General features: G+C 36.5%; 2 pseudogenes; both read right to left on the bottom strand.

Moving 5' to 3' along the window:
* Positions 1-14,171: 14,171 nt before the first annotated feature.
* LOC129369148 (leukotriene B4 receptor 1-like) lies at positions 14,172-15,408 on the bottom strand (annotated as a pseudogene).
* An 857-nt stretch (positions 15,409-16,265) lies between these two features.
* LOC129369274 (formyl peptide receptor-related sequence 4-like) lies at positions 16,266-17,404 on the bottom strand (annotated as a pseudogene).
* Between the last annotated feature and the right edge of the window lie 6,734 nt (positions 17,405-24,138).

The raw sequence follows: 24,138 nt of genomic DNA, 5'->3' as shown, positions 1-24,138 counted from the left end.
TCAATCATTAAGTAGGTTTTCAACATACTTTACATTGAGAACAAATTTATCAAAAATGTTTTTATTGGTCTGACTTAGTCTTCTAATCTTAACATTAGGAGAAACAGAAAATTCTCAGTGAAGATAAATTAAGGCTTATAAAAAAAATCAGTCTGTATTTTTATAGAAAAAGGTCATTATTAGGAATAATATATATATATATATATATATATATATATATATATATATATATATATAGCCCCTGGTTAAAAACCAATGCACTTAAGGCCTTTTAATATTTACAAAATATTTCCGAGGTTGGTTTTGTGTAAAAAATGAAAAAAGGGAATAAGGAGAAACATGCATTATTGTTTTGTACATTTTAATCTGAGTGATTAAATGGATTAAGGGAGAAGTACTGTGGTAATGTGAGAAATAATGAAAAAAGCAGAAAGCCAAAGTTTTCTGGAGGTAACTTGTGTACATACATAAGTGTATTTTTGTTTTAGAAATGATCTCATCAGTTAAAGACTATTGAATTTCCTAGCTATGAAGGTAGTTTAAATTAACGAGGGACAAGTGAACTCAACACAGAGAAAAAAAAACTCAGTAGAAGGGGATTATGGGAAGGAGAAGCGAGAAGAACGCGGGAGAGAAAGGAGGGAGGAAGTTAATGGAGGCCGATGCTAATGTTTCTAGAAGTCAAGGTTGGAGAAGGAACTGTATTTTTTGGATGTTTTGTACCAGTGATTCTGCACACGGAGTGTAGGATACCAGCCCAAGTGTTCTGTGGAGAAAGTACGGAGGAAAAACTGCGGTTGATCCGAGGAGAAGAGGAACCTAGCAACACAGCGACATGGATTTCAGCGCGACGGAGGAGTAGTCCTGCAACTTGTGTGGCAAAGTTGCCAAAGAAATTTGGACTCGCGAAGAAACCTTGACGGTGAGGACGACGGCTGAGCGAGTAGGTTTGAGTTATTTTCTGGTTCAAATTGAGAGGAGTGTCGGAACGCCATCGCACCCTAGCTTCATCAGGCCTGCAACGGAAACTTTAACCGGTACCGGACAGTGTGTGTGAGAGAGAGAGTATGGGCCCATGTGTGATATTGTGTTTAAAATGGTAATTTTTTGGTAAATGTATGGAGTTCTGTTGGTGACTAAAGTTACATTTTGGTTGTAGTAAGACCATAGGTTAAAGTAAGGTGATGTTTTTCTTAAAAGACCAAAAGTTAAAGTGAGGAAAACAAAAGGGACTGAAAAGAAAAGTGCCTTATCGGCTTTATTTTATGTTGGGAAACCTTTACTGTAGTGGATTAATAACTTTGCTCTATATTTAAGTTCCTTGATTATTTCGGGGCATTGTGAGCTAACATTATTTCTTCAAGTTCTGATTAAAAGAAACTGTTCTGTTAGCTGGTTGTCTGGAGTTATTTATGCTACATCAAAGTCGTGTAAGATTGGATGAGTAATGATTTACTTCACATAGGTAACCTGCGTGGTATCTACCAGAACTTAACGAACCCAAATAGCACCAATCAGTGAGTTGGAGTTCTCGTCCCAGTTATTAGGTGACAGAGCAGTGGGGTGCTACATATATATATATATATAAAAAATTGTATATATATATATATAAATATACAATTTTTTGTATATTTATATACAAAAAACCTCTGTCATGCAGGAGAGCACTTCAGGGACTGAGTTACATTTCATTTTTAATATGTCAGCATTGCAACCAAAAAATAATTGTTTAAAAAAAATCATTTATATGTATTTTAAAACAAAACAAACCAATTTTTACTGTCTTTAAGTTTTACAACAACCAAAAATAATAAAATTTTAAGTTATATTCTTTATCTTAGTTTAATACCTTAGTTTAAAATGCGGAATTTTTTTTCTGGTGGTTATCAGTATTCATTTCCCTAATCTTTTTTATTTTTATAAAAATTCTGGAATTCAAGAAGGAACACATTAAAAACAGGCATATGGTGTTCATGTTATTTGGTGCAATTAACCTCTAATTGTTAATAATCTTCATAAATATCTATTTTGAGAACAACCTATTTCATTCTCTGCTATTTAATATGTACTTTGCCATGGCTGCCTTTAATTTTGAATGGCTAATCTTATTACAGGGCAAAAAAATAATAGTTACTGAAATTATATTAAGACAAAAGGTGTTTTATTTTATCAGCAGTTTATCACACATCACTGAAAGTTTCTGTGGTGGCCCCGGCGTGTCAGAATGTTGTCAGGTCATCGTGTTGGCATGGCTACAGGATTAAAGAATGATGTCAACAATGATGTCACAACTCCTCTGAGGTCACAGAGGTGGTATCCTATTAATTTCATTGTAAGGTTCACTTGGCTTGATTCTGAAGGAGAACGCATCGTCTCTGCTTACAGAAATTGCTGCAAACCTTTTAACCGAAAGAAGTTGTTCATCAAACTCAGCGGAAAATGTTTGAAAAGATTTCGAGATTTATGTCAAGACCCTTAATCTCAGGAAAAGATTTACTAGAAGTGTTGGGAAACTTGTTGACAAAGTATGCCGACATCTCCACACAGCCAGCACTCTCCGGGAAGAGAATGAAGTTTTGGCTAAGGAAATAGAAAAAATTGCCATGAAAATAGAAGACACTGAAGATCTTGAAGAAGATTGTAAGTTCCTGGAAAAACAGATCAAAATCGATCGTGCGGTAAACCAGAAATTGAAAAAGAAGGCTCATGCTCTGAAAATGAAACTGGACTCTCTCCATATGTTGAGGAAAAATACAAGTTTCAAGAGGAAGAAATTAAGGACCTGGCGGAAAACATGAGAGATCTTCAAGAAGACCTTGCTGTCTTGACCATGAAATTGAAGAAGATGAGTATATTGGAAGAAAAGTACAAGATGTCAAAAGACAAGAAGAAAGCTCTGATTCAGCAAAACAACGATTTGTTAAAGCAAGCTGAGAAAATCTATCAAGACCTGTTACTAGTCCAGACAGAAACGAATCTGTCAGACCAAATTGAAGAGCTTTCACGCAAGAAAAAAAAGAAAAGTCTGAAAGATTACTTCATGCCTAGATGCTTTCAGAAAACCAAAGTGAGCGATTTACACATTCACAGGAACAAAAACATAAAAACTCAGACAGATTCCAGGCAGGAAGAAATCTGTCAGACAACCAAAGTGAGTGATTTACGTCTTCATAGGAAGGACAACACAAAATCTGACAGATTTCAGGCAGGAAGAAATCTCTCAGACAAACAAGGTGAGTGATTTACGTCTTCATAGGAACGACAACACGAAATCTCTGACAGATTTGAGTCAGAAAGGAATCTGTCAGACAACCAAAGGGAGTGATTTACGTCTTCTTAGGAACGACAACACAAAATCTCTGACAGATTTCAGGCAGGAAGAAATCTGTGAGACGACGGAGGTGATTGATTTACGTCTTCATAGGAACGACAACACAAAATCTCTGACAGATTTGAGGCAGGAAGAAATCTCAGACATTCAAAATGAGTGATTTATATCTGCGCAGCAATGAAACTCTGACAGATTCCAGCGAGGAAGAAATCTCTGAGACGATGGTGATTGATGTACGCGTTCATAGGGACAACACAAAATCTCCGACAGAATTAAGGCAGGAAGAATTCTATCACACATTCAGAATTAAGGATTTATATGTGCACACCAACAAAAAACCAAAAACTCTGACAGATTCCAGGAAGGAAGAAATCTGTGAGACGACGGAGGTGATTGATTTACAACTTCATAGGAACGACAACACAAAATCTCAGACAAATTTCAGTCAGGAAGAAATCTGTGAAACGACGGAGGTGATTGATTTACATCCTCATAGGAATGACGACACAAAATCTCAGACAGATTTCAGGCAGGAAGAAATCTGTGAGACGACGGAGGTGATTGATTTACGTCTTCATAGGAATGACGACACAAAATCTCTGACAGATTTTCAGGCAGGAAGAAATCTGTGAAACGACAGAGGTGATTGATTTACATCCTCATAGGAATGACAACACAAAATCTCTGACAGATTTGAAGCAGGAAGAAATCTCTCAGACATTCAAAATGAGTGATTTAGATCTGCACAGCAACGAAACTCTGACAGATTCCAGCGAGGAAGAAATCTCTGAGGTGATTGATGTGCGTGTTCGTAGGGACAACACAAAATCTCCGACAGAATTAAGGCAGGAAGAATTCTATCACACATTCAGAATTAAGGATTTATATGTGCACAGCAACAAAAAACCAAAGTCTCAGACAGATTTCAGGCAGGAAGAAATCTGTGAGACGACGGAGGTGATTGAATTAAATCTTCATAGGAATGACGACACAAAATCTCACACAGATTTCAGGCAGGAAGAAATCTGTGAGACGACGGAGGTGATTGATTTAAATCTTCATAGGAATGAAGACACAAAATCTCAGACAGATTTCAGGCAGGAAGAAATCTGTGAGACGACGGAGGTGATTGATTTACATCTTCATAGGAATGACGACACAAAATCTCAGACAGATTTCAGGCAGGAAGAAATCTGTGAGACGACGGAGGTGATTGATTTACATCTTCATAGGAATCACAACACAAAATCTCAGACAGATTTAATGCAGGAAGAATTCTATCACACATTCAAAATTAAAGATTTATATCTGCACAGCAACAAAAACCCAAAAACTCTGACAGATTCCAGGCAGGAAGGAATCTCTAACACATCCAAAGTGAGTGATTTATATCTGCACAGCAACAAAACCCCCAAAACTCTGACAGATTCCAGGCAGGAAGAAATCTATCAGACATCCAAAGTGAGTGATTTTTATCTGCACAGCAACAAAACCCCCAAAACTCTGACAGATTCCAGGCACGAAGAAATCTATCCGACATCCAAAGTGAGTGATTTTTATCTGCACAGCAACAAAAACCCCAAAACTCTGACAGATTCCAGGCAGGAAGAAATCTATCAGACATCCAAAGTGAGTGATTTTTATCTGCACAGCAACAAAAACCCCAAAACTCTGACAGATTCCAGGCAGGAAGACATCTATCAGACATCCAAAGTGAGTGATTTTTATCTACACAGCAACAAAACCCCCAAAACTCTGACAGATTCCAGGCACGAAGAAATCTATCCAACATCCAAAGTGAGTGATTTTTATCTGCACAGCAACAATAACCCCAAAACTCTGACAGATTCCAGGCAGGAAGAAATCTATCCGACATCCAAAGTCAGTGATTTATATCTGCACAGCAACAAAAACCCAAAACCTCTGTCATATTCCAGGCATGAGGACATCTATCAGACAAGCAGAGTGAGTGATTCACTTCTTCACAGGAACCAAAACCCAAAACCTCTGTCATATTCCAGGTATGTAGACATCTATGAGACAAGCAGAGTGAGTGATTCACTTCTTCACAGGAACCAAAACCCAAAACATCTGTCATATTCCAGGTATGGAGACATCTATCAGACAAGCAGAGTGAGTGATTCACTTCTTGACGGGAACCAAAACACAAAATCTCCGACAGATCCCAGGCAGGAAGAAATCTGTCACACAATCAATAAGAATGATACACGTCTTCATAGGAACAGATCACGGAAATTCTAAAACTACTCTGAAGGGTAATCTTCAGAGTATTCCCTTCTTTTTTCCTTCAGAAAAGACTGACAAGTAAGTTGATCAAATATTAGCTCTCAACTGAGATAAAAAAAATATCTCTGAGATGAAGCAAAAGTGGTATGGACCAATACCTCTTGTCTTTTGGAGTATTTAAAAACAATGATGAGTAGTGACTGATTGCACAATACACAGTTGGTGCTTGTCACCAAGGCCTCAAATGCCAACATTTTGTTTCTCCATGGAGAATCCAGGAAATTCCCATGCAGATGTGGGTTCTCTACAAGTGATTTGACTTCTCCACCATCAGAAAAGCAAGTTTCTTTAACATTTCCTACGTTTCCCACGAAGAAAAGTGAAAGGATGTGTGAGTATTTGTTTCAACACTGGAACGCAGTGGCAGAACAAACTTTGTTCCACCAAAGTGGAACCGTGATTGGAGTATCACGGAAACTCTGCGTGGATTTTCCAATGTGCAGATGTGGGTTCTCTCCAAGTGCTTTGGCTTCTCCCACTCTAAAAAGAAAAGCAACATGTTCGTTTCTACATTTCCACTGAAAAAGAGTGTTTGTTCCACCACTAGATGTTTCTGCATGGAGTTTCCACGATATCCCTATGCAGATGTGGGTTCCCTGCAAGTGCTTTTACTTCTCCCACGCTCAAAAAAATTACGTTTCTTTTACATTTCCTACATTTCCCTTGCAGAAAAGTGCATGGATCTGTATGACGATTTGTGCCACCACTGTAACGCAGTGGTAGGACAAACTTTGTTCCACCAAAGTGGAACCATGATATTCCACGCAGAGTATCACGGAAACTCTGCGTGGATTTTCCAATGTGCAGATGTGGGTTCTCTCCAAGTGCTTTGGCTTCTCCCACTCTAAAAAAAAAGCAACATGTTAGTTTCTTTTCATTGGGCTCTACATTTCCACTGAAAAAGAGTGTGTGCATGCAGGTTTGTTGCACCACTGGATGTTTCTGCATGGAGTTTCCACGATATTCCTATGCAGATGTGGGTTCCCTCCAAGTGGCTTCTCCCACTCTCAAAAAAAAGCAAGTCTCTTTTACATTTCCTACATTTCCCTTGCAGAAAAGTGCATGGATGTGTATGACAATTTGTGCCACCACTGTAACGCAGTGGTAGAGCAAACTTTGTTCCACCAAAGTGGAACCATGATATTCCACGCAGAGTATCACGGAAACTCTGTGTGGAGTTTCCATGATATCCCTGTGCAGATGTGGGTTCTCTCCAAGTGCTTTGGCTTCTCCCACAGTCCAAAAAGCTGGCGAGTTTCGGTTAATTGGCCCCTTTATATTGTGTTGTGATTTACGGTTGTTGCTGTCTCACCTCTCCAAAAGCAAAGAGGTGAGGCAGCAACTGAGTTTTGAGGATTTGATGAGGATCTTCAGAGTACAAAAGTCCAGGCAGCATAGCCTGGAACTCAGCATAAAACTCAACACTCAGGACTCATAAACATAATTAGTGGTTTCTTGATCATACCACTGTCCCATCAGTTGAAAGAAAATGCAAACTGCACTGCAATCACCATTTGTTGTTGTATCATTAGCTCATGACAAATGATTCAATAAATTATTTCCTAGTGCAAGTTCAGTTTTGCAATATAAAATTATAAATTGTCTGATGGGCTTTTCAAAAATAAGCCAATATCCTATTTTCTGTTGAAATCTAACTTAAATCCAGCCACAAGGTATTACCCTTGTGGTTGGATTCTGAATGTTACATTTTAGCTGTACTTAACTAATTTACTGATTTCTTTACTGTTTCAGGATTTCATAATGATCACAATTAAAAGAAATAAAATCTGCATAGTAAAATATAGTTTCAAGAAAATTAATTCTTTTAATTACATGCAATTATTTTAATTTATTTAATTACATGCAATTATTTTAATTCTTTCAATCACATGTAACTATTTTAATTCTTTTAATTACATGTAATTGAAATTGTGCTTTTAATTAATCGTTCTTTTAATTACATTTTAATTACATGTAATTAAAATCGTTCTTTTAATTACATGTAATTAACATCGGGCTTTTAATTACATGTAATTAAAATCGTGCTTTTAATTACATGTAATTAAAATGTAATTAAAATCGTGCTTTTAATTACATGTAATTAAAACCCTTCTTTTAATTACATGTAATTAAAATCTTGCTTTTAATTACATGTAATTAAAATCGTTTTTTTAATTACATGTAATTAAAATCGTTCTTTTAATTACCTGTAATTAAAATTTTTCTTTTAATTACCTGTAATTAAAATTTTTCTTTTAATTACATGTAATTAAAATCGTTCTTTTAATTACATGTAAAATCGTGCTTTTAATTACATGTAATTAAAATCGTTCTTTTAATTACATGTAATTAAGATCGTTTCTTTTAATTACATTTTAATTACATGTAATTAAAATCGTGCTTTTAATTACATGTAATTAAAATTGTGCTTTTAATTACATGTAAATAAAATGTAATTAAAATTGTTCTTTTAATTACATGTAATTAAAAATCGTTCTTTTAATTACATGTAATTAAAATTGTTTTTTTAATTACATGTTATTAAAATCGTTCATTTAATTACATGTAAAATCGTGCTTTTAATTACATATAATTAAAATCGTTAGTTTAATTACAGGTAATTAAAATCGTGCTTTTAATTACATGTAATTAAAATCGTTCTTTTAATTACATGTAATTGAAATCGTTCTTTTAATTACATGTAATTAAAATTGTTCTTTTAATTACATGTTATTAAAATCGTTCATTTAATTACATGTAAAATCGTGCTTTTAATTACATGTAATTAAAATCGTCCTTTTAATTACATGTAATTAAAATCGTTCTTTTAATTACATGTAATTAAAATCGTGCTTTTAATTGCATATAATTAAAATCGTTCTTTTAATTACATGTAATTAAGATGTAATAAAATAGTTCTTTTAATTACATGTAATTAAAATCGTTCTTTTAATTACATGTAATTAAAATCGTTCTTTTAATTACATGTAATTAAAATCGTTCTTTTAATTACATGTAATTAAGATGTAATAAAATTGTTATTTTAATTACATGTAATTAAAAGCACGATTTTAATTACATTTAATTAAAATCGTGCTTTTAATTACATGTAAATAAAATCGTTCTTTTAATTACGTTTTAATTACATGTAGTTAAAATAGTTCTTTTAATTACATGTAATTAAAATCATGCTTTTAATTACATGTAATTAAAAGCACGATTTTAATTACATGTAATTAAAATCGTTCTTTAATTTAAATGTAATTAAAATCGTTCTTTTAATTACATGTAATTAAAATCGTGCTTTTAATTACATGTAATTAAAATCGTGCTTTTAATTACATGTAATTAAAATCGTGCTTTTAATTACATGTAATCAAAATCGTGCTTTTAATTACATGTAATCAAAATCATGCTTGTGAACAGGAACTTGTCTATCTATGATCAATGTAATGGTCCGACCAGCAAACTCAAGGACAAAGGCATATATAAAAAAATAACTATTTAATTTTTCAAAAGAGCTTAACAAAAGATATTTTTACAACAAATCTCAAAAAAAATTTAAGAAAAATGGGCCCAAAAACAAGCAACTCAACCAACTCAACAAAAACTAACTGACTCTTCTCATTGAACGCACAGGGGAATTTATATACAAAGGCTAGCCTACACACACACACAAGGAGGGGGGGGGAGAAAACAAAAACAATCACAATGTTTACAATTACATGTAATTAAAATCGTGCTTTAAATTACATGTAATTAAAATCTTGCTTTTACATGTAATTAAAATGTAATTAAAATCGTGCTTTAAATTACATGTAATTAAAATCTTGCGTTTAATTACATGTAATTAAAATGTAATTAAAATCGTGCTTTTAATTACATGTAATTAATTAAAAGCACATGTAATTAAAATTGTTCTTTTAATTACATGTAATTAAAATTGTGCTTTTAATTACATGTAATTAAAATCTTTCTTTTAATTACGTTTTAATTACATGTAATTAAAATAGTTCTTTTAATTACATGTAATTAAAATCATGCTTTTAATTACATGTAATTAAAATCGTGCTTTTAATTACATGTAATTAAAATCGTTCTTTTAATTACATGTAATTAAAATCGTGCTTTTAATTACATGTAATGAAAATCTCGCTTTTAATTACATGTAATGAAAATCGTGCTTTTAATTACATGTAATTAAAATCGTGCTTTTAATTACATGTAATTAAAATTGTTTTTTTAATTACATGTAATTAAAATTGTGCTTTTAATTACATGTAATTAAAATCATGCTTTTAATTACATGGAATTATTTTATTTATTTTAATTGCATGTAATTTCTATATGCTTCTCAAACAGAAGCGTCAAAGAGGAACAGACTGCAATAGATTGCATCAGAGTGAATTACCGAATTTTTAGTAAAACAGACACCAAATAGAATATTTTTTCATTTACAAAATACCTTGATTTAACCAGGAACATCTACATTCAGAAGAAGCCATTATTGTAGGAGAGAACCTAAAGATGCTGCAACACAAGTACAATAAAGTTATATGAAGTATTTTACTGAAACGGCTATTGTTACAGATCCTCTATATGATGAAAAAAGAAACAGTACACATTGGAGACAATCTATTATTGCAGAGTTTAATGATGTCAACCTAAAAATGTTTTAAAAGATAGAATAGTCACCTTTAAAATATTATGACACTAATCTATGAATCTCCACAGAATTATATAATTAGAAGAAATTATCCGTTTTTTCACAGAATTATTGTGTTTCACAGAGGCAGTTAATACCAAATACATGTAGTTGATTGTGAACAGGAACTTGTCTATCTATGATCAATGTAATGGTCCGACCAGCAAACTCAAGGACAAAGGCATATATAAAAAAATAACTATTTAATTTTTCAAAAGAGCTTAACAAAAGATGTTTTTACAACAAATCTCAAAAAGAAATTTAAGAAAAATGGGCCCAAAAACAAGCAACTCAACCAACTCAACAAAAACTAACTGACTCTTCTCATTGAACGCACAGGGGAATTTATATACAAAGGCTAGCCTACACACACACAAGGAGGGGTGGGGGAGAAAACAAAAACAATCAATACATAAACATAAATGACAATTCAAATCACAACCTAACACCGTAAATATTATAACAATAGAGCGAGAGGAGGAGTCTTCCACATCAAAGTCCCTGCTTCCCGCAGCCTGATGGTTCGTTCCAATTACTGGTTTGAGACAATCAAGTCCTCCCAGCCAGTCCTTCAACTCAACCAAAAACAAAATAGTTAATATTCTAAATAAACCAAGCATTTACTAAAATGTGTGCACCCAATGTAGTAAACAACTTAATACCAAAAACCCACCACCAAAGAAAAAGTGATATTACCAATATAAATATTATCAATATACTAGAAAATTCCTGAAGAACTTTAACCGGGGCCTGCCAAAGTGTGCCCGTCGATTTGGACCCAGCGTTCTGATGCTAAACATTAGCATCCATGCTAAAGAAAGCATGACTTACTGTCACAAGCATGACTTACTGCCTTCAGTATACTAAACATGGGTAATAAGTAAGGGAAATAGGATAATGCAGGATAATCTTCTTGCACTGCCTATGGCAGTGCACTAGTGGGGAACAATAAAATTCTAATGTTTGTGATGTTAATGCGGAGGGAAAAAAATCATGCAAGCTAATATCATTGCAGCGCCTGTGGCGCTGCATTAGCCACAAACAAATCTTAAGGCTTTTATTTTGAAGTTTTCATTGATCTTGAGATTGGCAATTTTAAATTGCCAATCTAAACCCATGTGTAACAGTGATTGGATTAAATAACACATATAATGGTCAAAAGAGCACTTACTTGATGGAAAAATTGTCAAGGCTTTTATTTTGAAAATTTTTAAAAGCTTAATTTAAAATTGCCACAGTAATTCCATTTGTAACAATAGTTGGTTAAAATGAGTTAGGCCCAAAACACAGGCAGTTCTAAAGTCCAGCTTTTTCCTCTGAGTTCTGCCATAGTTAGAACTACAGTGATGCGTTTTTGTAGTCCTAAATCAGCTGGCCCTGCTGTGTTCCGTTGCTATGGCAATGGATCCTCTGCAGGCTGAGTCAGAGAGGGGGAGACATAATTCTATCAGTTTGAGGCAGCCATTTTTACTAAAATAGGCATGAGCCAGAAAGGAATCTTAAGGCTTTTATTTAGAAATTTTCAGTAAGTCTCGTTTTAAATGTCCAATCTATTCACATAAGTAACAGTGATTTGGTTAAATCATTTCTAAAATGCTCCAAACAGCAACTGATATAAAAATACATGGTGGAGAGCGTCAGTTAGGCTAGAACTTGATTTTGCTCTAAAGCACCTTGACAGAAAACCGTAAGCCCTAAAAAAATTTTGAAAACATTTTACCGGAGCAGACATTCGTATTGATGTCATGACCGAGTTTGATACCGATTGCACGATATTTGTGGGCGTGGCGGCGATTTCAAAATTTATTTGGGGTCAGAAATCCACTTCGGAGCGGCAGTTGGTGGCAGTTATGCTCTGCGTTTCGGCAGTTGGACATTTCGCTCGTTTTTCGCTTTTTACGTCGCCGTCGTAAGTCCGATTCCCAATAAAAGTAATAGCACCCCTCCGGCGCCGAGCCGCACGTTTTGATACCACTTTTGTGAGTGTAACGTCAGTTACACTCTTAGGTTTTGGCAGTTAAGCTTTTCGGTTCGGCAGTTGGAAATTTTGCTCGTTTTTAGCTTTTTACGTCGCCGTCGTAACGCCGATTCCCCATAAAAGTAATAGGTCCAATGCCGGGAACGAGCCGCACGTTTTGATACCACTTTTGTGGGTGGGCTCGCAGCAGTGCGAGCCGCATTCCGGTCCACGGAAGAATAAGTTATAAGAATAAAGAGGCATTCTATTAGGTGAAGAACAATAGGTGCCTGCCATGCCTGCCATGCAATGCTTCGCAAGTCAGTCACTGCTCTCCTTATGCATTGCTAGGCAGGCCCCAATAAATAAATAAAGAGACATTCTATTGGGTGTAGATTAATAGGTGCCTGCCATGCAATGCATGGAGGCAGTGACTCACTGCTCTCCTTATGCATTGCTATGGGCAGGCCCCAATAAAATTAACATTTAAGACAGCCCACACAAAGGAAAAAACACACCTCCTAATGCATATATTTAAATGAAGGGAATACACATTATTATAAAATGGTTTGTTTTAGAGCAGAAGTCCGAATCTCTTTGTGCTGAGTGAGAGTTTCCCAGAAGATGCATCTTTTGTCTATTTTTGTTTCTGTCCTTTTTACTCAGTTAATTGTTTCTGTTTTGTCATGTCTTGGACTTTTGATAATCTAGGTGATATGCTTGTTGTAACATTCTTCTTTCTTCTTCTTTTCTCTGGATAAAACTCTGGGTATCTGAAGTCTGACGTCTTATGATTGGTCTTTCTCCCTGCACACGTATACAGACGCAGAGGAACCTAGGACAGGAGAAATAAGTTAACGAGCTAAATCAAGTTATTCCTCTTTTTAATTCTTAACAATAGGTATTATGAAAGTATACATGTGTGGTGTAATACAGTCAGTGAGATGAAGACATGGCGTGAGGTATAAAAGGCTTCAGCTGATCGGTTCAAATATCAAAACACACTGGTTTAAAATGAAAAGAAATTATTTTACCAAGAAAGGCTGTATGTAAACATCTGCAATCTTTAACTTCAACTAGTCCTATAGTGAAACAGTTCTACACTGAATAACTGAAATTAAATGTTAATTTAACATTTTAAGTGGCAGATTTGGGTAGATGCACAAAGCTAATAAGTTTTCCTGTCAACCCTAATTTCTATCAATATTTTAAATAAAGCTTTGGAGTCCAGACTTCATCTCATCCATCACAATTTAGACAAAGCAAACCAAACATTATTTAAGATTTGTGATACAGTTATTCCACTTCTGAAAAATAAAACTGAAATTTGACATGCTTTCTAAGCATAAGATCCAAAATAAATGGACTGGTTTCATCAGGGCTGGAATATTCAACCAGGATTATTGATTACTTCATGTACAGTTTGTAATTTGTGAAAACTGTATTCAGTGAAAACCTTGTATCTTGGATTATCGAAGCTCGGAAGCTGAATGTTGTCACAGCCTGAACAATAGTAGACAGATTACAATCACCTGATCATCATACTATGGTTTTTAAAGCTTTTTTTTTTTAATATGTTTTCCTGTTTAGATAAAAAGGAGAAAAAAACTTAAAATACAATTTAAAATATATGTTGTGCATTTGTAATTTTTAATATGCTCACAGCCAAAAGCGCCAAACATGGTTGCTCTTCTGTTTTTAGGCAAGCATCACACCGGTGTGGAAAACTGATTTTACTGTACAAATAGAAATACAAAAGATTTGCTGCAGAAAAGGCTGTGTTTAGTTTAGATGCCAGAATGGACAACAACAGTTTTGAAGAATGTAAAGGTTCTGATGTAGAAATTAACTCAGCAATTTACCTACTTTTGTAAATATTAGTCTATAGAAGGCCATGATTTTCATATTTGCAAAAGGTTAATTATACTTTACAATATATATCTAGTCCAACTCTGTAAAAAACAAAAACAAAATTGGAAACCCAAATTCAAAATTGGTATTATATAAACACAGGAAAGCTTAACAAAACAATTCCAGCACAATCCTCTCAGTGAAGACTATAATGTTGCCTAAAATTTAGATTTCAAATTTAAAACCCATTTTTTACAGTTTTTTATAGCAGAGGACAAAAGTTTTCATTCAAAGCTTTGCTCTGTTCTGTGGACAAAAATGACATTTTCAGTTGATAATCATAGTTTCTGCAACTGTACTTATTTCCAGTGTTGGTGAAGGATATGCCGATTCTTCTTGGCTTATGCAAACTCTGCACAGTTTATGGAAGTTAAAGGCATACAGCAGTGGGTTAATGCAATTATTTAGAAAATCAATTGCTTTGACAATGTCCCATATGTTCACACAAGACATCAACAAACTGTCATTTTTGAAGCAGATAGCTCCCAGGGCCAATACATTTATGGTATGAAGGGGAGACCACAGAACAAAATTGCTTACAATGATGCTGGTCAACAGCCTGGTCGTCTGTGGATTGTTGAAGAAGGTTGCCTGTCTAATCCTCCTGTGGAGGCGAATGTAGGAATAGGCCACGACAAAAAAGGAAACAAAGCCAGATGTGGTCTCTGACAGCAGCACTGCCAATCCCTGAGCCCGAGATGAAAACTGAGGGTAGCAGTACGTCCACTGCTCTTTAGTTTCCACCTGCTCCGTCACCAAAGCAGGGATAGACAGGATCAGAGCGCCAAACCAGAGTGGAACCAGCAGGTGGCTTTTTTGTACCTGAGCGCATCTCCGTTGGTTCACCACCACAACGAACCGCTGGACACCCAACGCTGTCACAGTCAGCAAGCTGCCATAAAGGCTGCAGTACACAAGAAATCCTAAAAGCTTACAGGTTTCAAGGCCGAATATCCAGGCGTTGAGCAGAGCTTAACTCCACAGTGGGAGAGTGAGCAGAGAGAGCAGGTCAAAAATGGCCAAGTTGAGCATCAAACTCTGGCTCAGGTGGGACATGTTCTGCCATTTGGGCTTTAAAAGAATCACTGCGATGTTTCCAGGAACTCCTAGGAGAAAGCAGGACAGCAGAACCGCCGGGATCAGTCCGTTAGGAGGTAGAGAGAAATCAGAGGTGTTCATGTAGGAGTTATTACTCATGATGCTGTTAACAGTGCTAAATGTGCTGTCACGGAAGTAAACTGGTCAGATTAAGAGGAATTGAAAGAAAAGAACCACTAAAAAGGGGCTGGATTTTGTTGGTTAGGTTTCTATATTCAGTCAAAAAAAAAAAAAGCTTGGTTAGATTGCACTTGTCTATCACATAAGTACAATCTATCCAACCTTTATTTTAATCAAGCCGGAAACTTGATCAACCAACTCTAGTCATTTGTTACTGTTGTTCTAAGCAATTGAATCATCACTGCTTTCTATCAGTGCTTGCTATTTTGTGACGAGGATGTCCAGGGCAACACGGTTTGTGGTAGACATAGGCAAAAACATACATATCACTTCTGCAACATAACTGCCGATGTGCTTCTTTGTTGGCATTTTAGTTCACAAAATCCTAAATGTCACAGATCGCCAAAGTAGAATTTAGCTGCAACAGATTAACATAAAAAAATGCATTGTCTTCTTTCAACCAGCCTGATTCCACTAAACATTTTAGTCTTTTTATCTTGGTCCAGATTTAGGTCCACCAACACAGGAAGGAAGTTAAACACAAAATTATCTTAGTTATAAACAACACTAATTGAAGCTTTGAGAGAGATTTTGTTCTGTGTAAAAAATAGAAATAAAAATAGATAAGACAGAAATCCCTTAGACCAAGTAACATTTTCATAAAGATCTTTTGTGCTATAATTTAATTTCACAAGTGATTAACAAAAGTGCTCTATAACCTGCTCTGAAAAAAGTAATCTGACATTGCACGTAAAAGATAACACAAAAGCGCTTTTGCCTCTGAAAGTAACATTTCTGTTTTGCTTAAAAGGTGTCAAAACATATTGATGTTGTTATCAAGTTTCAGTGATTGTACTGATCTCAGTCTGGGAATTTCTGAAACTTTGCTGCAACTCTTCTGTTTTTCTGCAAACTCTGCACATTTTACGAGAAGTGAATGCGTACAGGAGTGGATTTAGACAGCTGTTTAAGAACGTCACTGCTCCAAAAACGTTCCAGGTTTCATGGCAAAAGTTGAGCAAATTGTCATTTTTCAAACATATTGCTACCACTCCCAGCACATTTATTGTATGATATGGAGCCCACAGAACAAAAAAACTGACGATGATACTGGTGAGTAGTCGGGTTGTCTGTGGGTTGTTGAAAAAGGCTGACTGGTTAACTCTTTTTTGAAGACAGACATATGAAAATGCCACGAGAATAAAACAAATGAATACAAACACGGTCTCCGTTAGCAGAACAGCCACCCACTGGGCATCAGAAGAATACTCTCCTACGCAACTAATCCATTGCTGATTGGTTTGCAGATTCCGAACCACCAAACCAGGGATGGCCAAGATACTGGCAACCAACCAGAGCATGAACAGCAGTGCTCTTCTTTTTACCTGATGGCACCTTCTTTGGCGCACCACAACAGGGTAGCGCTGGATGCTTAATTCAGACACAGTCAGCAAGCTGGCATAAATGCTGCAGTACACAACATATCCTAACAGTTTGCATGGCACCAGATCAAATTTCCAGCCAAACAGAAATGCGTAAATCCAAAGTGGAAGGGTCAGCAGACTGAGCAGGTCAGAAATGGCAAGATTCAGCATTAAACTCTGACTCAGATTGGACATTCTGCCAGTTGGGCTTGAGTATTAACACCGCGACGTTTCCAGAAACTCCCAGGAGAAAACAGATGGACAACACCGCGGCAGTGACGAGATCATTGGTGCTCCAGGGGTGCTGCGACAAATGTCCTGCAGTAGAGAAGTTGCCGTTGACCACAGTGGAAGTGAGTTGCTCCATGCCGGACCTTGTTAGCAAAGTTGTTCTCTGAACAAGTGATGGGGGCCAGTCAAAGTAGAACTTGGAAGCAAAAACGGGAAATGTGTGATTATGTAGAAATTGTATTTCTCTAAAAAGCAGGTGAGGTGCTTTGTTCCCACCCAATTGTGTAAGCAGTTGACTGAAAAACATTCTGCAGTGTTTTGGAACCGATTGTTCTTCGAGTTGGCAGATTGAATGTCAAACATCTTTTTGACCTTTTTCAATCTTTTGAAAAGTTCTGAAATTGATGAACTTTTTCACTTTTACTGAAGGAATCATATCTGCGCAATCCTGTTCTACCTCTGTAACTCCAAAGTGACACACTGGCACGGCTTTCTTTTGACGGGCTCTTTTATTAAACGCCGTGAAAACTACAGAAATAAAAAAACAGCTTTAGACATAGACACACTTACAAAAAACTGGTGACACGTGTTTTGACAAATTACCTCATGGCCGCCTGCCACTTCGGAGGGTTTTCACAATGAATTATCTCAACTCAATCGTCCACACTAAATTAAAATAGCAAACAATTAAAACACTATAATCGATACATTAACAAATTACAAACATAATTGAAAAATACCTGATAACCACGAGGCTGCTACCTGTAGCTTTTTTCAGGCTTCTGCTCCTCTTTTCCTTTTTTTCTCCTTTTTTTCCTTTCAGTCTCACATACATAAAATCTCGCGACAACTCCCGACAAACAGTTCGACACGATATAAAATACAATTATTCTACACAACTCTCGAACTTGAACCAAACTTAAAATACATCATACTAATTATCAGAAACAAAGTTTTCTCAAAACATAAGTTATTTCACTGACACTTACACTCTCAATTAGTCATTGAGAACCAATGACTAATTGGTTCTCAATGTGATTTTCCAAAGAGTGTCAAAAGTAGAAACTGTTTTACTCTGTATTAGTCTCGAGTAAAGTCACTACCTTGTGAATAGGTTTTTCTAAATATATCAACCTTGTCAATGGTTTTCCTTTGTCAAATGTCGTTTCACTTGTCTTTAGTTTCACCTTTCGAACCTTGCCGTCTGGGCTTTCTAGAGTCTTTACAACTAGAGCTAGTTTCCATTTAAATCTTGGAGCATTATCATCTTGTAGGATCACAATGTCATTAATGTGCAGATTCCGTGAAACTTTCTGCCATTTCTGTCGCTGTTGGAGATTTAGCAGATATTCTCGTTTCCATCTTTGCCAAAACTCGTTTGCTAGAAATTTTACTCTTCTCCATCTTTTGTTCAAGTACAAATCCTCTCTGCAAAACTGTCCTGGAGGAGGTAGAACAACTGAAGACTTCATCGTTAATATGTGATTGGGAGTTAATGGCTCTGGACCCAAGGGATCATTAAGATACTCCACACTTAAGGGTCTACTGTTAATGATGGCCATTGTCTCGTAAAGGAGTGTTCTTAGACTAGTCCTATCGAGTCTGTTTGAGAATTTATCTAACATTGCTGTTAGTATGCTTCGTACTGTCCGAATTTGCCGTTCTCAGATGCCTCCCATGTGGCTAGCTGATGGAACGTTCATCACAAACTCGCAACCAATAGCTCTTTGTGGTTCTTGGTCCACATCTTTCATTAGCTCCAGGAACTCTCTTCTGGCTCCCATAAAATTTGTCCCTTGGTCGCATCTTAATTGTCGGACAGGACCTCTTATGGCAATCAGGACCCGAAGAGCGTTCATGAAAGCATCAGTTGATAAGTCATCAAGTGTTTCAATATGCACAGCTCGTGAACATAAGCATGTGAACAATAATCCATATCTTTTTACTTCCTTTCTTCCTTCCTTTATCATGAATGGACCAAAACAGTTGACACCACAATAAGTAAAAGGAGGTGCTGTTTTTGTTCTTACTTCTGGTAACTCTGACATCTGTTGGACATTTGTGGCCCTTCTATATCTTCTACATTTAACACAATGGTAAATGTGTGAAGAGACCATACTTCCACATCCTAGAATCCATATGCCATTTGCACGCAATTCATTTATTGTCATGCCTCTTCCTTGGTGATGTACACGTTCATGGTAGTGTTTAACGAGGAGGGCTGACACATGAGAATCCTTTGGAAGAATTGCGGGATGTTTGACATGATGATGCAAGGCTGATTGGGTTAATCTTCCTCCCACCCTGAGAACATCGGACTTGTCCAAGAAAGCATTTAGCTTCTTTAGTCTGTTATGCTTGTGCAGAGAATTTTCCTTCTGAGATCTGATTTTCTGTATTTCCTCAGTAAAGGCTTCTCTTTGCACTAGCTTAATAATGAACACTTCTGTGTCTCTTCTTTCTTCAAGATTTGTTGTTTTGTTTGTTCTTTCTTGAACACTTTTATGCATCGTTTGAGTCTGGCAATAGCTTTTACTGCTCTCGACCAATCAGAGAACCTTTTTAGACGCTCTAAAACTGGGTTCCCTTCTTTTGACTGCACGGTGTGTGCGTGACCTGTGCGGAGTTCAGGATCTGTCTCTTCAACTTCTGGCATTTCCTTTTTGATTGGAAGATCCAATAAAGACTATCTGTGCTCAGCACTCTGCTTATTATGCTTAAGGCGGTTTCAGACGTCGGAATACGTGATATGTTGACGGGAATAAACTCTCTTGTATAGACTGGTGGCAATGTAATTCTCTTTTCATCCTTATATCCTCTCACTTGAAGGTTTACCAGCTTGTCACATGGTATAACTGTTGACTTGGCAGACATAGTTGATAGGCTCAGATTGACTTTACTTTTGTTTGTGTCAAGATCTTGGGCCACTTCATCCAAGATGAAGGATGTCTCACTCTGTGAATCAAGAAGTGCATAAACTAAAACTTCTCTGTCTGGGTTGTTCTTTGCCGAAACCCATACATGATGTCAACGTGCTTGAAGTTACTTGAGCTACTCTGTTAGAGATTGCAACTGATGGTTTGTCTCCTTCTGTAGTGTCAGCTTCATCCTTGTCTTGAGACCTTTCACTCACTGCAGGTATTACCCTTTTACGCTCAATGAATGTCTCATGCAGACATGTTGGATGCTTCTTTTGGCATTTTTCACATGTGCTTCTTTTGTCACACTTCTTAGAATTATGTCCTCTTTTTAAACATCCAAAACACAACCTTTCTCCTTATGCAAACTTGATACGGTCTTCAAGTGTGGTTTCTGTGAATTTGAAACATTTATCAAGTGTGTGTCCATTTCTTTTGCAGAAAAGACAAGTTACAGTATTTGTGTGATTTGAGTTTGTTGTTAGCGTTTTTGCTTGAACGACTTGGTTGCGTAATTGTTTGGGTTTATTCATTTCCAAACCTTTCAAAGCTTGCATTGAGGCTATGGGATCACATGCCAAGTCTGCTTCAGTAGAAACAAAATCAGCAAACACATGAAAAGATGGATATTCTCCATCACTAGCCCTTCTTATTTTTATGGCTGTCCGGTTCCTTGTGGTCAACCAATCTGGAAGTTTCAGCAAAAGTTTCTGGATTTTCATACAGTCATTGAGAACCTCCAATGACCTTATGTGCAACATTGAAGCTTCACAATTCTGCAGGAAGTCAGCAAATTCTCTCAACTCACTCCTGTCCTTGGAATTTATTTTAGGCCAACTGTGAAGCTTGTCTCTGAAGCATTTTCCGATGGTGAATAGATCTCCAAAACGTTTTCCAGCACTTTTCAAGCTGAGTCATATGTTTCATCTGTCCCCACCAAGAGAAAACCTTCAACTGCTCTCTTTGCGGGTCCACCGAGATACTTTCTGAGATAATAGAGTCTCTCATTCTTTGGGATGTTTTTCCTTTCTATCAAGGTTTCAAATGACAACTGCCCATCTTTGAACTTTAATGGGTCACCAGTGAACAATGTAGGCTCTGGTGTTGGAAGACGATTAGCACTTATTGCTTCTGCTAGTATGCCAACTAGCTCATAATTTGACTGTTGTTGAGCTGCAACAGAGGAAACCTGTGTAGCTTGAGGGATAAATGGTGGACTTGATGCTTTAAGTGTTTGCCTTATGGTGGCTTTAGGTCGTTCGCCAGGACTTAATTGAGTTTGGTTTAATACTGTAGGAATGTGTGGCACAGAACCAACGATTGTAGCGTTATGGACTTGGGATACATTTAAAGCTGGAGAAGAACTGTGTGCCATGACAGGGATCGCTTGGATTTCACTTTCTGCTTTAATGCTTTGCGATGAACTCTGACTTGCATAAACACTTTCAGCTTCATCATAAACCTTTAGTCGTGCTTTTGCAGCATTAAATCTTTTAACTTCTTCCAAGCGTTTAATCTTCTTCGCTGCTCTTCCATTGCTTGCTGCCTTTCAAAATTCTCACGTTCCAGTTTTTGTAACTCAATTGTTTCCTTTCTTGTTCTTCCATAACTGCTAATATTTCTTGAGATGCAGCTGCCTCAGCCTCTGCTTCCAGTCTCTTGGTTGTTTGTGAACTACCTAAGCTACTTTTAGACCTTCTGGATTTTGACCTTGATGTCGTACTTTCAGATCCTAAGCATGACCCAAAATCTGGCCATGGTTCTTTGTCGCCTTCTGCAAAGTCTCCTTGCAGTTGTTTCTCAGCTCTTCTGATAATGAATGCAGAAAGTGATGTACATGCATCTACTTTGCGCCTTGCGTCTGCATCAGGAGTTTGTATTTGTCGTATTTCCTCATAAATGGTTTGCATATCTGTGCAGGTAACCTTTACATTGTTAATGAGTTCCTTTAATTCACTGTCTGAAGCTTCTCTTCTTAGTATTACTTTGCTCAGTCTTGCTTCATATCTCCATTTTTCAAAACTGACTGCATATCTGTTGAAGCATTTTAAGTTTCTCCTCTTGAAACTCTTTACCCTTTTCGGTTAACGTTCTAACTCTTTCACTTCTTCGAACAGTCTGTGGTTCTGAGATTTGCTCAGTATCATTTTCCCCCACTTTAGTACTTGATACAGCATAGAGCTCTGTATGATCTTTATCAGTCATCTTGTAAGTCTGGTTGAAAGTCAATCAAAGCTCAACGTAAATTACAAAACACTCTAATTTCTAGCTTATGTGACTTAAATATTACTTTTTAACTGTATCTTTAAACTGTAATTAGCTTCACTCTTAATACAGATGTATTTCACATTAAACAACTTTGTTAACTTAGCACTTAGTTTGACCTCAAGATAAATACACAACTCTTTCCTTAACGACACATAACTTTGAAGTACAGTAGAAAATAAGTAACCTTTTGACAAATGTGTTATAGAAACTATTATAGCTTTAAACATCACTTAAAGCACTCTTCTTCGACTTTTAACACTGTCCTTTCTTAATTTCTACCTTACTGCAGTCATACAAGGTTGTTACTGCTGTGTTTGACGTCTTGTGAACGGCGAGCTTGAGAAATGGTGCCCTCTTGTGTTGCACCATGGTATCGTCACTCACTGCAGCTGCCGTCGTCTTAACGAGCTTCTTACCGGCGCTGGCTGGGCGAGTTTGACGGGCTCTTTCATTAAACGCCGTGAAAACTACAAAAATAAAAAAACAGCTTTAAACATAGACACACTTACAAAAAACAGGTGACACGTGTTTTGACAAATTACCTCATGGCCGCCTGCCACTTCGGAGGGCTTTCACAATGAATTATCTTAACTCAATCGTCCACACTAAATTAAAATAGCAAACAATTAAAACACTATAATCGATACATTAACAAATTACAAACATAATTGAAAAATACCTGATAACCACGAGGCTGCTACCTGTTGTTTTTTCAGGCTTCTGCTCCTCTTTTCCTTTTTTTTCCCTTTAAGTCTGGCAGTCTCACATACATAAAATCTCGCGACAACTCCCGACAAACAGTTCGACACGATATAAAATACAATTATTCTACACAACTCTCGAACTTGAACCAAACTTAAAATACATCATACTAATTATCAGAAACAAAGTTTTCTCAAACATAAGTTATTTCACTGACACTTACAACCTCTCTCAACATGAATGCGCTCTGAAAGGAATGCATTCAATGTATTAGCACCGGGCACATCAACAAAATATCTGCCATTTTTCTATGTGGTGAATGCTATTAAACTCTCTGGTTGTGCTGTTAGAGTTGTTGTAAGTATAGTTTTAGCACCCCCAACAGGAGATTTTGTAAATAGCAAGTGACGTCACAGGAAGTAAAAATCGGTGGATGTTTACATGGTGCTTGATGTCTGATTGTTATCCACGTCCATCTTCTGCCAACCTTCGTCTTTCGTGTCATCGTCTGTATGTATACTGTTTGTTATCTACTCATGTTTAGTTTTTTCAATACTTCCCCCAAAATCTGAGCTGAGAAACAAGCAGGGTAGAATATTTGTTTTTGTCCTATTCTACAGATGTTTTCACTTTTGTAACCTGTTTGTAACCAGTAGAAAGAAAACGAAGCACAAATCTTCTGGCTGTAGCGTACATGAGTGCTGACAAACCAATGTATTTTGCATATTCCTGTTTTTGCTAAATCTTTGTTCAAATCTTGGTTTTGACAATTTTCCGCTCCCTTATGGTTTGTGTGACATTTATAAGCCACGTGTGAGCGGAAGTGTTTGCATTATGTGGTAAGCAAAGTATTGCTTACCAAATAAAGGTGATCTCCACCAGAAATAGAAACGACAGTTTCTGGAGAAAGACATTCACATTTAACATGTTACCTGTTTCTTAGAAGCACAAACTGAAGAATATTTATTCTTATTTCAGGAGATACGGCCTCTAAAGTGGGAAATGTCTGCCGTCAGTTAAATAATGAAGATTTGTTTTCAGTTCCCTCCAGTCAGTGCTTGGTAGACCTGCCTTTTAGTGCAGTTACACCAACCTTTGTTAGGTTAGGTTGTCTCTACCCCCACTGTAAATCCAGAGATTGACATTTATCCATGCTTGTGCACAGA

This window comes from Poeciliopsis prolifica, unplaced genomic scaffold (genome assembly GCF_027474105.1).
Source record: "Poeciliopsis prolifica strain line A6 unplaced genomic scaffold, Auburn_PproV2 SCAFFOLD020, whole genome shotgun sequence".
Taxonomy (NCBI): domain Eukaryota; kingdom Metazoa; phylum Chordata; class Actinopteri; order Cyprinodontiformes; family Poeciliidae; genus Poeciliopsis; species Poeciliopsis prolifica.
The sequence above is the reverse complement of the archived record's forward strand: the minus strand, read 5'-3'. Positions and strand labels throughout refer to the sequence as shown.